At 35.7% G+C, this 11,565-nt stretch overlaps 1 pseudogene; it reads right to left on the reverse strand.

Annotated features, from left to right (window-relative positions):
• Positions 1-6,780: 6,780 nt before the first annotated feature.
• On the reverse strand, positions 6,781-7,465 carry LOC133105126 (high mobility group protein B1-like; annotated as a pseudogene).
• Positions 7,466-11,565: the final 4,100 nt, after the last annotated feature.

The following is an 11,565-nucleotide window of genomic DNA, read 5'->3' on the forward strand; positions in this document are numbered from 1 at the left end:
TTGCTGAAATTAAGTAAAGTAAGAACAAGTTGGTGTATATCAGTGTTAAATTGAATATTTTGATTATATTCTCTTTGACTAAGTGACTAATTACATTCTAGTATGTGAAAAGGAGGATTTTTTTTTCCTCGCTTTAATATTTAGTTTTAATTCATGTGTATTTTCTTAAATTTTTCATTTAAAAATTAAACTTTAAATTAAACTTTAATTTAAAAGTCCTTAAAATATCTAGTTAATATTAGATACCGTATATCTGATTTTACTAATTATAATATATTCTGACTCTTGAAAAAGGCCCTATTGTTTCACATAGTTGGAAGTAGATGTTTTTAAACAGGTAAGTACTATTTATTTCTAAGTTTACTAAGTATTTGTTCACTTCATCTTATAAGTGTTTTCTGAATGTTATTAAATGTCTTGTTGGTATATACTGAGATAATGTGCCATTTTGTAATCTAATTGTCTTTGGGTATTCATTTTTTTTAGCCTTGGCTCTCCCAATAAGCATAATCTCTGTTTCCTAACTCTCATTCTTTTACTCTAAACTGATCAAGGTGATAGCCACCATATCTAGCATGCATCATTGCTAATGATTTAAGCACATGTGTATATCTGGCCCCATCTGTGTTATAGTACTTTTGAGCCCCAAATGTCCTGAAATGTCATTTATGCATTCATTCAACCCAAATTTGTTGGGAGTTTACCATGTGTTGAGGGGATGAGCAAACTTTTTCTGTAAAGCGACAGACAGCAAATATTTTATGTTTTGAGGGACATATACCTTTTCTGTTCCATGGTCTCTCTTCCTTCTTCTCCTTTACTTCCACCTTTTCTTCCTCCTCCTCTTCTTCATTCTCCTTCTCCCCCTCCTATGTCTTCTCCTATTTTTTCTTTGCAACCCTTTGAAAAAATAAAGTATTCTTAGCTCACTGATCATACATGTGCCATTTATTGACTCCTGTGTTAGTATTAGGGCTACAGTGGTGAGTGATGAGTGATGCTGATAAAATCTACACTTTTACAGAGCTCACACAAATTACACTTGACTAAAAAGAACTCTAGAAGAATACAGGCCACTATAATATTCAATAGTATCTGTCAGTTGGGAGATTCAAAGGAAGACCATTTAGGATTGAGACCCAAAGGATCACGAAGCCTGTGACTTACTGTCTTCTCCTATTAGTCTTAAATTTTCAGTCTTTCTGAAGAGTAAAATCCCAAGAAGACAAGGCCAGTGTAGATTTTCTTGACCACTGTCTCTTCAGATACAAGTTCCATGCTTGTCAAGGGCTAGATAAATACTTTTTGGATAAAACCAGGGTAAAAGAGATATTTCACAGGATCCCTTCACATTTCTCACTTGAATACAAGGTGGAAAGCTGCTTGCTTCTCAGGTTGGTAGAGAACAGGTTTCCAAGCCTGTGTGGAAAGTTTGATCTTAATCATTTTGTTGGCATAGGCTCTATTTCATAAGGGGAAGTAGGGGTACAGCTTAAGGTAAAGACTGGGTAGTGATTTATCAATCAACAGTCACATTTTATTAATGGGATATTTCTTCCATATTCTGACAAGAACTGTCATTCTCACTTTCCATGGATTATTTCAATGCCTTCTTAAGCATTTTAAAGAGAGGTATGAACACCACTGTCTTATTCTGCTAGGTAAATCAGAAACCGAATCACAGATTTTGGAAGTCCTTTACGTTTACCCCAGGTTTAAATTTACATATTCAATTATTTTGTGAATGATAAAGTGGAAAAGTGTTGCTATTAACATGATGTGTGGGCTTCAACTGGGTTTGACAAATTTGGAAACCAGAAGCTTTTAATCCAGTTGCCTCATCTCAGGGTATTTCTTGGCCTTAGTCACTATAGGCAACTAAGTTTTCCCTTCTAGTTCCATGGATGCCTAGCGGTGTGTGTGTGTGTGTGTGTGTGTGTGTGTGTTTTCAACCACTAATGCTTTACCTCAATAAGAGATCTCCATTTTCACTGCCATGACTCTACTCTGAACTGTCATATCTGAAACTAGGACCACTGTAGTAGTTTTCTAACTGTTCTATCTCTATACAGTTTTTACACCAGGATTTTCTTCTAGTGTTGCATCCTAATAATTCTAAAATTCAAATGTGATCATGTCATGAACTTGCTTAAAACCCTTCAGTGACTTTCCTTAATTGAAAAGACTTTCCCTGGTATGAACTAGACAAAAGTAGCTGTTTGAACTAACTATGGCTTACTAGACTAGCTGCATCACAAACCAGAAAACTTTTAGCTTTTCATGTTAACCAGCCTGGCCTTATTTCCATTCTAGAAATCATATTTTGTCTTTCCATCATCAGGCTTTCACAAATTCTGAAAGCTGTACTTGCATAATGATTCCCAAGCACTGCGCTGTGAATCCTTATTTTCATTCCAAGTGCAAATGAGATGGTTTTTTCCCCATGATGCTCTGGCATTGGTTAGATTTCTCCATTTTCTAGCTCTCTTAGAACACTGTTATTCACTTTCATATGATTTATTAGAAATATACAAATAAAGAAATAGAGCTTTAGCTAGATATAGTGAAAGGAGAAAAATATTGGTGATATTATAATAATTACAGTTAGTACACTAAAATATTAAAAATGATAACTTCAGGGAATTGGAATTAAAAGACATGCAGGCACATTTGTGCTTATTTATGTATACTTTTACATTTTTCACATACCTTAGTAGTTTTCCTAATTATCATATATTGGTTTTGGAATTTAAAAAATAATTATTTTGTCTGTCTCATTTATCAGAAGTTCTACTTAAAGAGGTCATGAACTGTTATTTTTATCCTAAAGGCACATGAAAATTTAGCACAATGTATAGTACTAACCTGTCACTCTTTATTTATTTGGTGAATATTTTAATAAAAAAGGAAATTAAGAAAAATGTTTAAATAAGTGAATAAATAAATAAATAAATGTAATACATTTGCCATATTCCCACTGTGGCTTAATTAATTTTTATTATCTTCTACTTTAGTTTTGTACATCTACAGCCATGTTTTTCCAGACAAACAGCACAAATTGTGATAATCTGACCCACAACATTTTCTAAAGCTGTTTCTGCCTTTAAGTAGGTGTCTTCTGAGAACAGGCCTTATGAACTTAGAAATAGGGTAGTGGTCCAATAGTAGGGCCAGTATTTTATGTGTAAGAGTAAACTTCATGACTCAATTCATGCCATATGGACACTCTCTTAGTTTAATACATTTTATAGCAAAACCCAGTCTCACATTCTTAGAGTTCAACGAGCAGAAGTGACCTTCTACCTGAGGTTTCCAAGTTTCAAGCAGCATTTCTGAGGCTGAAAAAAATTTCTCAGTAGAGCTTTTCTTCCCTATAATTCTTTAATAATATTGAAGGAAAGGTGCAAAAATGCATTACTATCCAGTTCTAAAAAAATAAAGCATTTCTCTAACTGGGGAAGAAGTGGTACTACAGACTTCAATGATCTATCTGAAGCACAAAGAACGGTTCCCGGAGAGTAGCTTCTTGTCTCATCACAGAAAGAATTCAGAGATGAGACAGGAAGGCCAAGAAAGTAAAGTGAGGATTTATTTAAGCGATAGTATGCTCTCAAGGGGAGAGTGGACAGGCTCAGGTCAATAGTTGCCCTGAGTTTTTTTGGCAAGCCGTTTATGTGGGGTTTAAAATTCAAGGGACAATATATCCATTGGGGAGGTAGGAGTTTGGAGGTCATATTCCCTGATTTTCATCCAAACTCCACTTTCCTGAGGGGTGGAGGGATTTTTGTCCTTATTTTGTCTTGGTTGGAAGTGTCATGGCTTCAGTGCATGATGGGTACTTCTTATCTGCAAGGCTAATGTCATTGTAATGAGGACATAATGAGCAAAAGGTTACATTTAGATGTTGGAGATTCCTACTTTTCCCTCTTCGTCTGCCTCCAGGATACTTATCATCCCAAAATGTGTGGTTTCCTGTCAGTCTGGAGGTTCCTGCTTTTCTTTGTCCAGGGACTCCCTTGGTTTACAAGATGCATTTTTTCCTGCCATCTTGCCCATGGCACCCTTTCTCTGCTCATATCTAGCCACCTGCTTTAACAGAGCAACATCCAGATTATTTGCAATTGATTAGCTTTGGATCCAAAAAAGCTTTTCTGTTGCTATGTAATCACCATTTTTCATTTCCTTACAGATCTGTGGTTTGCACTGAGAAATAAGTATGCACTGTTTAAAGGAAATTCTTAGATTTAAGTTATAATAAAGGATTAATTTCTCTATATTCAGCTAATTTTCTGCTGCTGCTTCCATTATCATTTTTACTGATGAACATTGATAGGAATATCATATCATGAATGAAAGATTGTACAAGATTTCAGATTTTTGGAAAAGGAATTCACTTGTGTTGGGGTGGTCTTGATAAACTGCATAGTATTCTTATTCCCTTAGCCCTAAGATATCAAATATTTACATAGAGTAAAATGGTCAAAGCATCGTTTTCCTGTAAAAAACCCAAAATGTTAATCTCTATAATTGCACTAGTAGAGAGTATAATCCTGGTATTATGTAAAATAAAATTTTTGGAAATGAAATTATACTTATCATGAGTGCATTATGAAGAGCAATGCTAAGGCAGAGAATTTGCAAGAAAAAGTTCAATTTAAAATAGTTGTCTTTTCTTGATGTTTTTGCAGGAAAATGGGGCGTGAGAGGATGCTCGTGTCCCAGGTCTCGGGCAAATCCCTGGGATGGGCCAACAAGTGAGGGTCCTTGGCTTTTCACATGAAAGAATTCAAGAGCAAGCCAAAGTAGAGTGAAAGCAGATTTATTCAGGGAGATACACACTCCATAGACAGAGTGTGGGCCATCTTAGAAGGCAAGAGGCCCCAGGGCAAGGGATTGTTAGTTTTTATGTGATGGGTAATTTCATAGGCTAACAAGTGGGAAGATTATTCCAACTATTTTGGAGAAGGGGCTCGGATTTCCAGGAATTGGGCCACTGACCACTTCTTGGCCTTTTATGGTCACCCTCGGAACTGTCATGGCACAGGTGGATGTGTCATTTAGCTTGCTGATATGTTATAATGAGCATATACTGAGGCTCAAGGTCTAGTGGAAGTCAACCCATCCACCACCTTGGACCTATTTGGTTCTAATCTGTTTATGTTGTGTCCTTGGGCTATGTCATTCTTTTAAAAGTTGTGCCCTACCCCCTTCCTTCCTGTCTTAATGTGTGTCAAAGTTCTTAAAATCTTTATCTTTTAGTGGAACAACCTGAAAATATATATGAAAGGACCAATGAAATAAAAAGTAGTATATTTAATTTATGTTTTAATTCAGACCTATCAACTTTATACTTGAAGGAATCATAGATCTCTCTGAATAGCTGATGAAAAACATGAATATTTTTCACAGGAAGTAATGCAAATACACAAAATACATATAAATTTATACTGAACTTCTTCAGCTTCCCCTGACCCTCCCTTTCACAAGGACTCCCACCCCTATACTTCCATCTGGGCCAAGGGCTCTGGTGGATCCTGCCTCCGAGTGTGAGTTCCTCAATGCCTCCAGATAATAAATATCACAGGCATAGAAATTACATTATACAGAAAATGAATAACAAATCCAAAAAATAGCATATATACAGGAAGATTAGTTTAAGAATAGCAAAAGCTCCAATACCCCGATACCAGCATCCATACTGTCTAATTGAAGATGATTTTTAATCACAATCTTAATACCCCTCATTTACAAAATTGAAATCCTAAATAAACCTATGCATTTTATATCTGATTTATAATTTAAAATTGAACCAACTTGGTACTTTAAAAACTATATAGTGAAACTGGCTTTCCTTCTTTGTACTTGTTTATAGTAATAGAAACACTAGACTATAAATTTGGCACAGAAATAAAGTCTCATTCTTTTTTCATATTTAGCACCTTGCAAAGGATTTACCATATTCAAAAAGTAAGAACATATTTGTGGAGAGAAGGAAAGAAGAAAGAAATTTAAGAAGTGTTGAAAGAAAAAACCTACAAAGGAAGGAATGAAGGAAAGAAGAATAAAAGAAGAAATAAAAAATAAGAAGCAGCTTAGACAATTACCTGTTATTTTACTGAAGTTCCCCCAAAGATCTCCCTCTGTCTTTCTCTGAATTTTTCCTGTAAAATGAGAACCTTAAACCTCACAGAGAAAATAAAAACTTCTTCAAAATAGAATTTACTCAAACTCACTGAGTCTCCCTTAGACTAAGAATTGTGAATTAGGGATGGTACTCTGGGCACTGGAATAGCAAAATGAAAATGCCCAAGTTGGTGCATTTCTTGTCTCCTTTCTGTCTGCTTTTTTCAAAATCTCCATATTCAAACCTTTATTACAATATTCTAAAATAATTTTTTTTCTACTTCCCAATCCAGTAACTTTACTCTCTTTCCTTTACAGTTGATCCTTATTTATCATTCAAATGGATGTTTTTACTCATATTACTTAGGATTGAGCCATAAAGAAGGTAAAGCATTTGCACTGTAAAAAAATGCAGTTAAATCAAAGGATTTTATTTGCAGGGATGAGGTGAGATGTCTCTGTGTGGTACCTAAGGTAGTTTTTCTCAGAAATCTCTTCTCAGTAATCCAGTGTTCCTAAAAATCATGTAGTTTACCCTACAGCCTATGCTTTTTTTTTTTTTTTACATTTCAATTTTTTTCTTTAAAAGGAGTGAGTTTTGTACAAGGGGGTAAAATGCTTTATAGACGAGAAAAAAAAAACTGCACTAGAACCAACTTATTCATCATCATCATCTTCTTCCTCTTCATCCTCTTCATCTTCCTCCTCCTCCTCATCCTCTTCGTCTTCCTCACCTTCATCCTCTTCCTTCTTTTTCTTGCTTTTTTCAGCCTTGGCGACTCTCTTTTTTGTTGCACCAGGCTTCCTTTTAGCCCAGTATGCAGCAATATCCTTTTTGTACTTTTCCTTCAGCTTAGCAGCCTTCTTCTCCTAAGGCTGCTTGTCATCTGCAGCAGTGTTATTCCACATCTCTCCCAGTTTCTTTGCAACATCACCACTGGATAAGCCAGGATGTTCTCCTTTGATTTTTGGACGATACTCAGAACAAAACAAGAAAAAGGCCGAAGGAGGCCTCTTGGGTGCATTGGGATCCTTGAACTTCTTTTTTGTTTCCCCTTTATGAGGGATATAAGTTTTCATTTCTCTTTCATAACGGGCTTTGTCCGCCTTTGCCATGTCTTCAAACTTTGCTTTCTCTTTAGCAGACATGGTCTTCCACCTCTCTGAGCACTTGTTAGAAAACTCTGAGAAGCTGACTGAAGCATCTGCGTGCTTCTTCTTGTGCTCCTCCCAGCAAGTTTGCACAAAGAATGCACATTTTGCCTCTCAGCTTCTTAGGATCTCCTTTGCCCATGTTTAATTATTTTTCCTCTGCGAGGCACAGAGTCGCCCAGTGCCCGTCCGGCTCTCACTCTCCCTGGTGCTGTCTCTATGGAGCTTAATGTACTAGTTTGGTAGGCTCACTTCATTTGTTTGGGTCTGCCATGAAAGAAGCAGAAACAGGTTGGGAAGCTCTGAAAAATATCCCCAGACTTGAAGGAAAACCAAAATAATTAAGATCTTTTGCTGCAGTTTCTAGATTTAGACTGTCTTGCTGGAATTGCTGTCACTTGTAAAAGGCTATTATCTGCATTATGAACTGGTCTAACAGAAAAAAACTAGGGAGTAAGTGCTAGAAAAACTCAGGCTTGAATTCTAGAATTTCTTCATCCATACTTAATTAGTTCCCTAAATTTTCTGAATCCTTTAAGTCTTCTGATAGGGTATAACTAACAGTATCATTATGATGATTTAACAAGTTTAGGTGTATAAAACACAGTACTACACACACATATTTGAACTGATCAATAATTTTAAGTTTCCAGCTCTCCTTTCCAACTTGCTTTTACTAGTAATGTGCTTCTAGGAGGAAAGGACATAATTTAATTTTTTTCATTCAAATAAATATCTTGTATTAAATATTTAAATAACTGATAAATATATGTCAAAATATGAGACTATATTGTTAGAGTTCTTCTTTCTCCCATTTAAAGTTATTTTTCAACTCTTTGTGATATCTTCTTTTAATATTATTTGATGATATGACTTTTAATAGCTGTGTAATACTCAATTTTAATAAATGATGAATTAGTCAACCTTATATTTTTTGATATTTTTGTTTTACAACCTTAGTCTCATTATGTAAAAATAATAAGCTGAAATGAGTAATGTATGTAAAATTTTATGTCTAACATGACATTTCATTATGAAAATTGAAAGTCTTGGGACAGTGTAGGGGAGAAAAAGTTTTCCTTGACTCTGTTAGGATCCTGGCTAGATCTGAAAATTAAACAAAGACAGATTAATAGGAAAAAAGTATACAAATTTTATTGAATTGTTACATGTACATGAGAGCCTTCACAAGAGAATGAAGACCAGAAGAAGTGACCAGAGCAGGAAGGTTTTATATCTTTTAGACAAAGAAACTATAAATTTGTAAAGAATTGACAAGATAAAGGGGTTTGGGCTAGCTGTAGTAAATGTTGAAAAAATATGCATCAAAAAAATCTGCAGAATGGGAGAAAATATTTATAAATCACACAACTGATAAGGGGTTAAGAACAAAAATATATTCAGAACTCATACAACTCAATAGTAAAAATACCTAGCTGATCAAAAAATAGGCAGAGGACCTGAATAGACATTTTTTCAAAGAAAACTTCCAAATGACCAACAGATACATGAAAAGATGCTCAACATCATTCATCATCAGGGAAACTAAATTAAAACCACAATGAAATATCACCTCATACCTGTTTTAATGACTACTATTAAAAAGACAAGCGATAACAAGTGCTGGTGAGGATGCAAAGAGGGAACCCTTGTATACTGTGGGTGGGAATTTAAATTGGTGCAGCCACTATGGTAAACAGTATAGAGGTTCCTCAAAAACTTAAAAGTAGAATTACCATATAATTCAGCACTTCTGGATATACATTGGAAGGAAATGAAATCACTATTCAAAAGATATATCTTTATTCCAATGTTCATTATAGCATTATTTGCAAGAGTCAAAACATGGAAACAACCTAAGTGTCTATCAAAGGATGAATGAATGAAGAAAACATGGTGTGTGTGTGTGTGTGTGTGTAATTTTGCCATAAAAAAGAAGAAAATCTTGCCATTTGCAAATGCATGGCTGGACCTTGAGTGCATTATGCGAAATGAAATGTCAGACAGAAGAATCTGTCTTTTTTACACTTTGTACTGTATGATCCTATGTATATGTGGCATCTAAATAAACTCATAACAGTAGAACAGATTGAGGGCTGCCAGAGGTGGGGGTGAAGTGTGGGGAATTGGGTGAAGGTGATCAAAAGGTATAACTTCCAGTTATAAAAGAAATAATTTCTGGGGATGTAATGTGCAGCATAATGATTATAATTAACAATGCTATTTTGTAGATTTGAAAGTTGCTAAGAGAGTAAATATTAAAAGTTCTCATCACAGGAAAAAAATTGTAACTATGTGAGCTAATAGATGTTAACTAAACTTATTGCAGTGATTATTTCACAATATACACATATATCAAATCGTTATGTTATACATCTTAAACTTATACAATATTATATGTCAACTATATCTTAATAAAATAGGGGAAAATGTCACTAAAATTATAAGCATTAGTATAACAAGGTTTGTTTGAACAGATTTTTTGACTCTGAGTTTTCCTTTTCTAGTAATAAGAATGTTTTATTTCCTCCTGGTACAGAGAGGATACCTTTCGCATTGGAATTTTACGACCTGTTTCAAGGAAGAAGGGAGGGTGTGAGGTCAGAGTAGGCTTCCTTCCTCTGCCATTTTAATTGTCTTAAACTCTTTCAGCTTAAGATATTTAATATGCTGAGGTGTTATATTTTGGGGTAACATGTAAGATTCAACAGTGTTAAGGTTCTTAAAATTTAGTTGCAATGCAAACTTTTCATTCAAAAGTATCTTGGTGACTTCTGGTTTCTGGTTCCACATGTGAGGAGCTTGAAAAGCTACTTCGTCCTAAAAAGTAAAAGCTAAACAGACCTAAAAATCAAAAACTCTTCCTGGATCTATAAGAGTGGAGGACACAGGACAAACCCCTGCCCCTAAGATTGGAGAGATTGGTAAATATGGGGACTCATGGCTTCCTGGAGCAGAGACACCTAGATGAGCAGAAAACTCCTTGGGAACAAGTGCCTGGGCAGGAAAACCTGAACTGTAACTGAAGAATTGCTGGATGCTCAGTGTGATCAAGTCTAAGAGTTAAAACTCCAGGGGGACCCAGTCATAGAGATGTCCCCACAATATTGTGAGATTTACTTCCGTGAGCTCAACCAGGTTCCCATAGTGAATATCACAGAAAACTTGCCACATGTTTCTGGCATGGGGAGGGGAAAAGTAACCATTCTGAAATATACCCTAGCACTCTGTTCTTAACAAAGCATGCTCTCAGAGGAAAATATTTAACCAGAGCCTAACCTGCTGGGGTATTATCAGGGCCTACTAACTGGGGGAAGGGAAATATCCAACCTCAGCCTACTTTAGCTGTCCTGTCCTACCTACCTATGGGTAGTGATGTCATGGAGGAGGACTGAACAACTCTTGTGAAGTTTAAGACCAGAGGCACAGGATCAGTGAAAGACTGAGACAGAAATCATGGGATTATGGGATGCTTCCCCTCCCCCCACACCTCACCATCACATAACTAAAGGCCTATTTAGAGCAGTACCTTTTTATTTATTTACTTTTCCTCAAGCTTTTTTGAGGTATAATTAACAAATAAAAAATTGTATATATTTAAGATATACAACATGATGGTTTGATATACATTGTGCAGTGTACATATCTGTAAAATGTCAAACGCATACAGAAGTAGGTAAATGAGTCATAGTAAAACCACACAATGGCATGTAGCAGCTACAAATTATGTAGATTGTAGCTATTGATACATTTCTCCATACTGATGCGACACACATTCATAATACATATTTTTAATAGAAGAGCTCCAGGGATTTCCCTGGTGGTGCAGTGGTTAAGAATCCACCTGCCAATGCAAGGGACATGGGTTTGAGCCCTGCTCTGGGAAGATCCCACATGCTGTGGAGCAACTAAGCCCGTGCACCACAACTACTGAGCTTGCATGCCACAACTACTGAAGCCCACGCACCTAGAGCCCATGCTCCACAACAAGAGAAGCCACCGCAATGAGAAGCCTGCACACCACAATGAAGAGTAACCTCCACTCGCCACAACTAGAGAAATCCCACGTGCAGCAAAAAAGACCCAATGCAGCCAAAAATAAATAAAATAAAAATAAATAAATTTATAAAAAATAGAAGAGCTCCCTTCTTTAGTATGAATGGCCATACTGGTAATATTCTGATTTTCCTCTCTTGCCTTAACTTTTTGTTTAGTATTAATGTTATAACTCCTACTTATTTTGTATTCATTTTTTAATATTTTTCTTTCTCCATTTCTGAGTCACTTGGC

This window comes from Eubalaena glacialis, chromosome 14, assembly GCF_028564815.1.
Source record: "Eubalaena glacialis isolate mEubGla1 chromosome 14, mEubGla1.1.hap2.+ XY, whole genome shotgun sequence".
Taxonomy (NCBI): Eukaryota; Metazoa; Chordata; class Mammalia; order Artiodactyla; family Balaenidae; genus Eubalaena; species Eubalaena glacialis.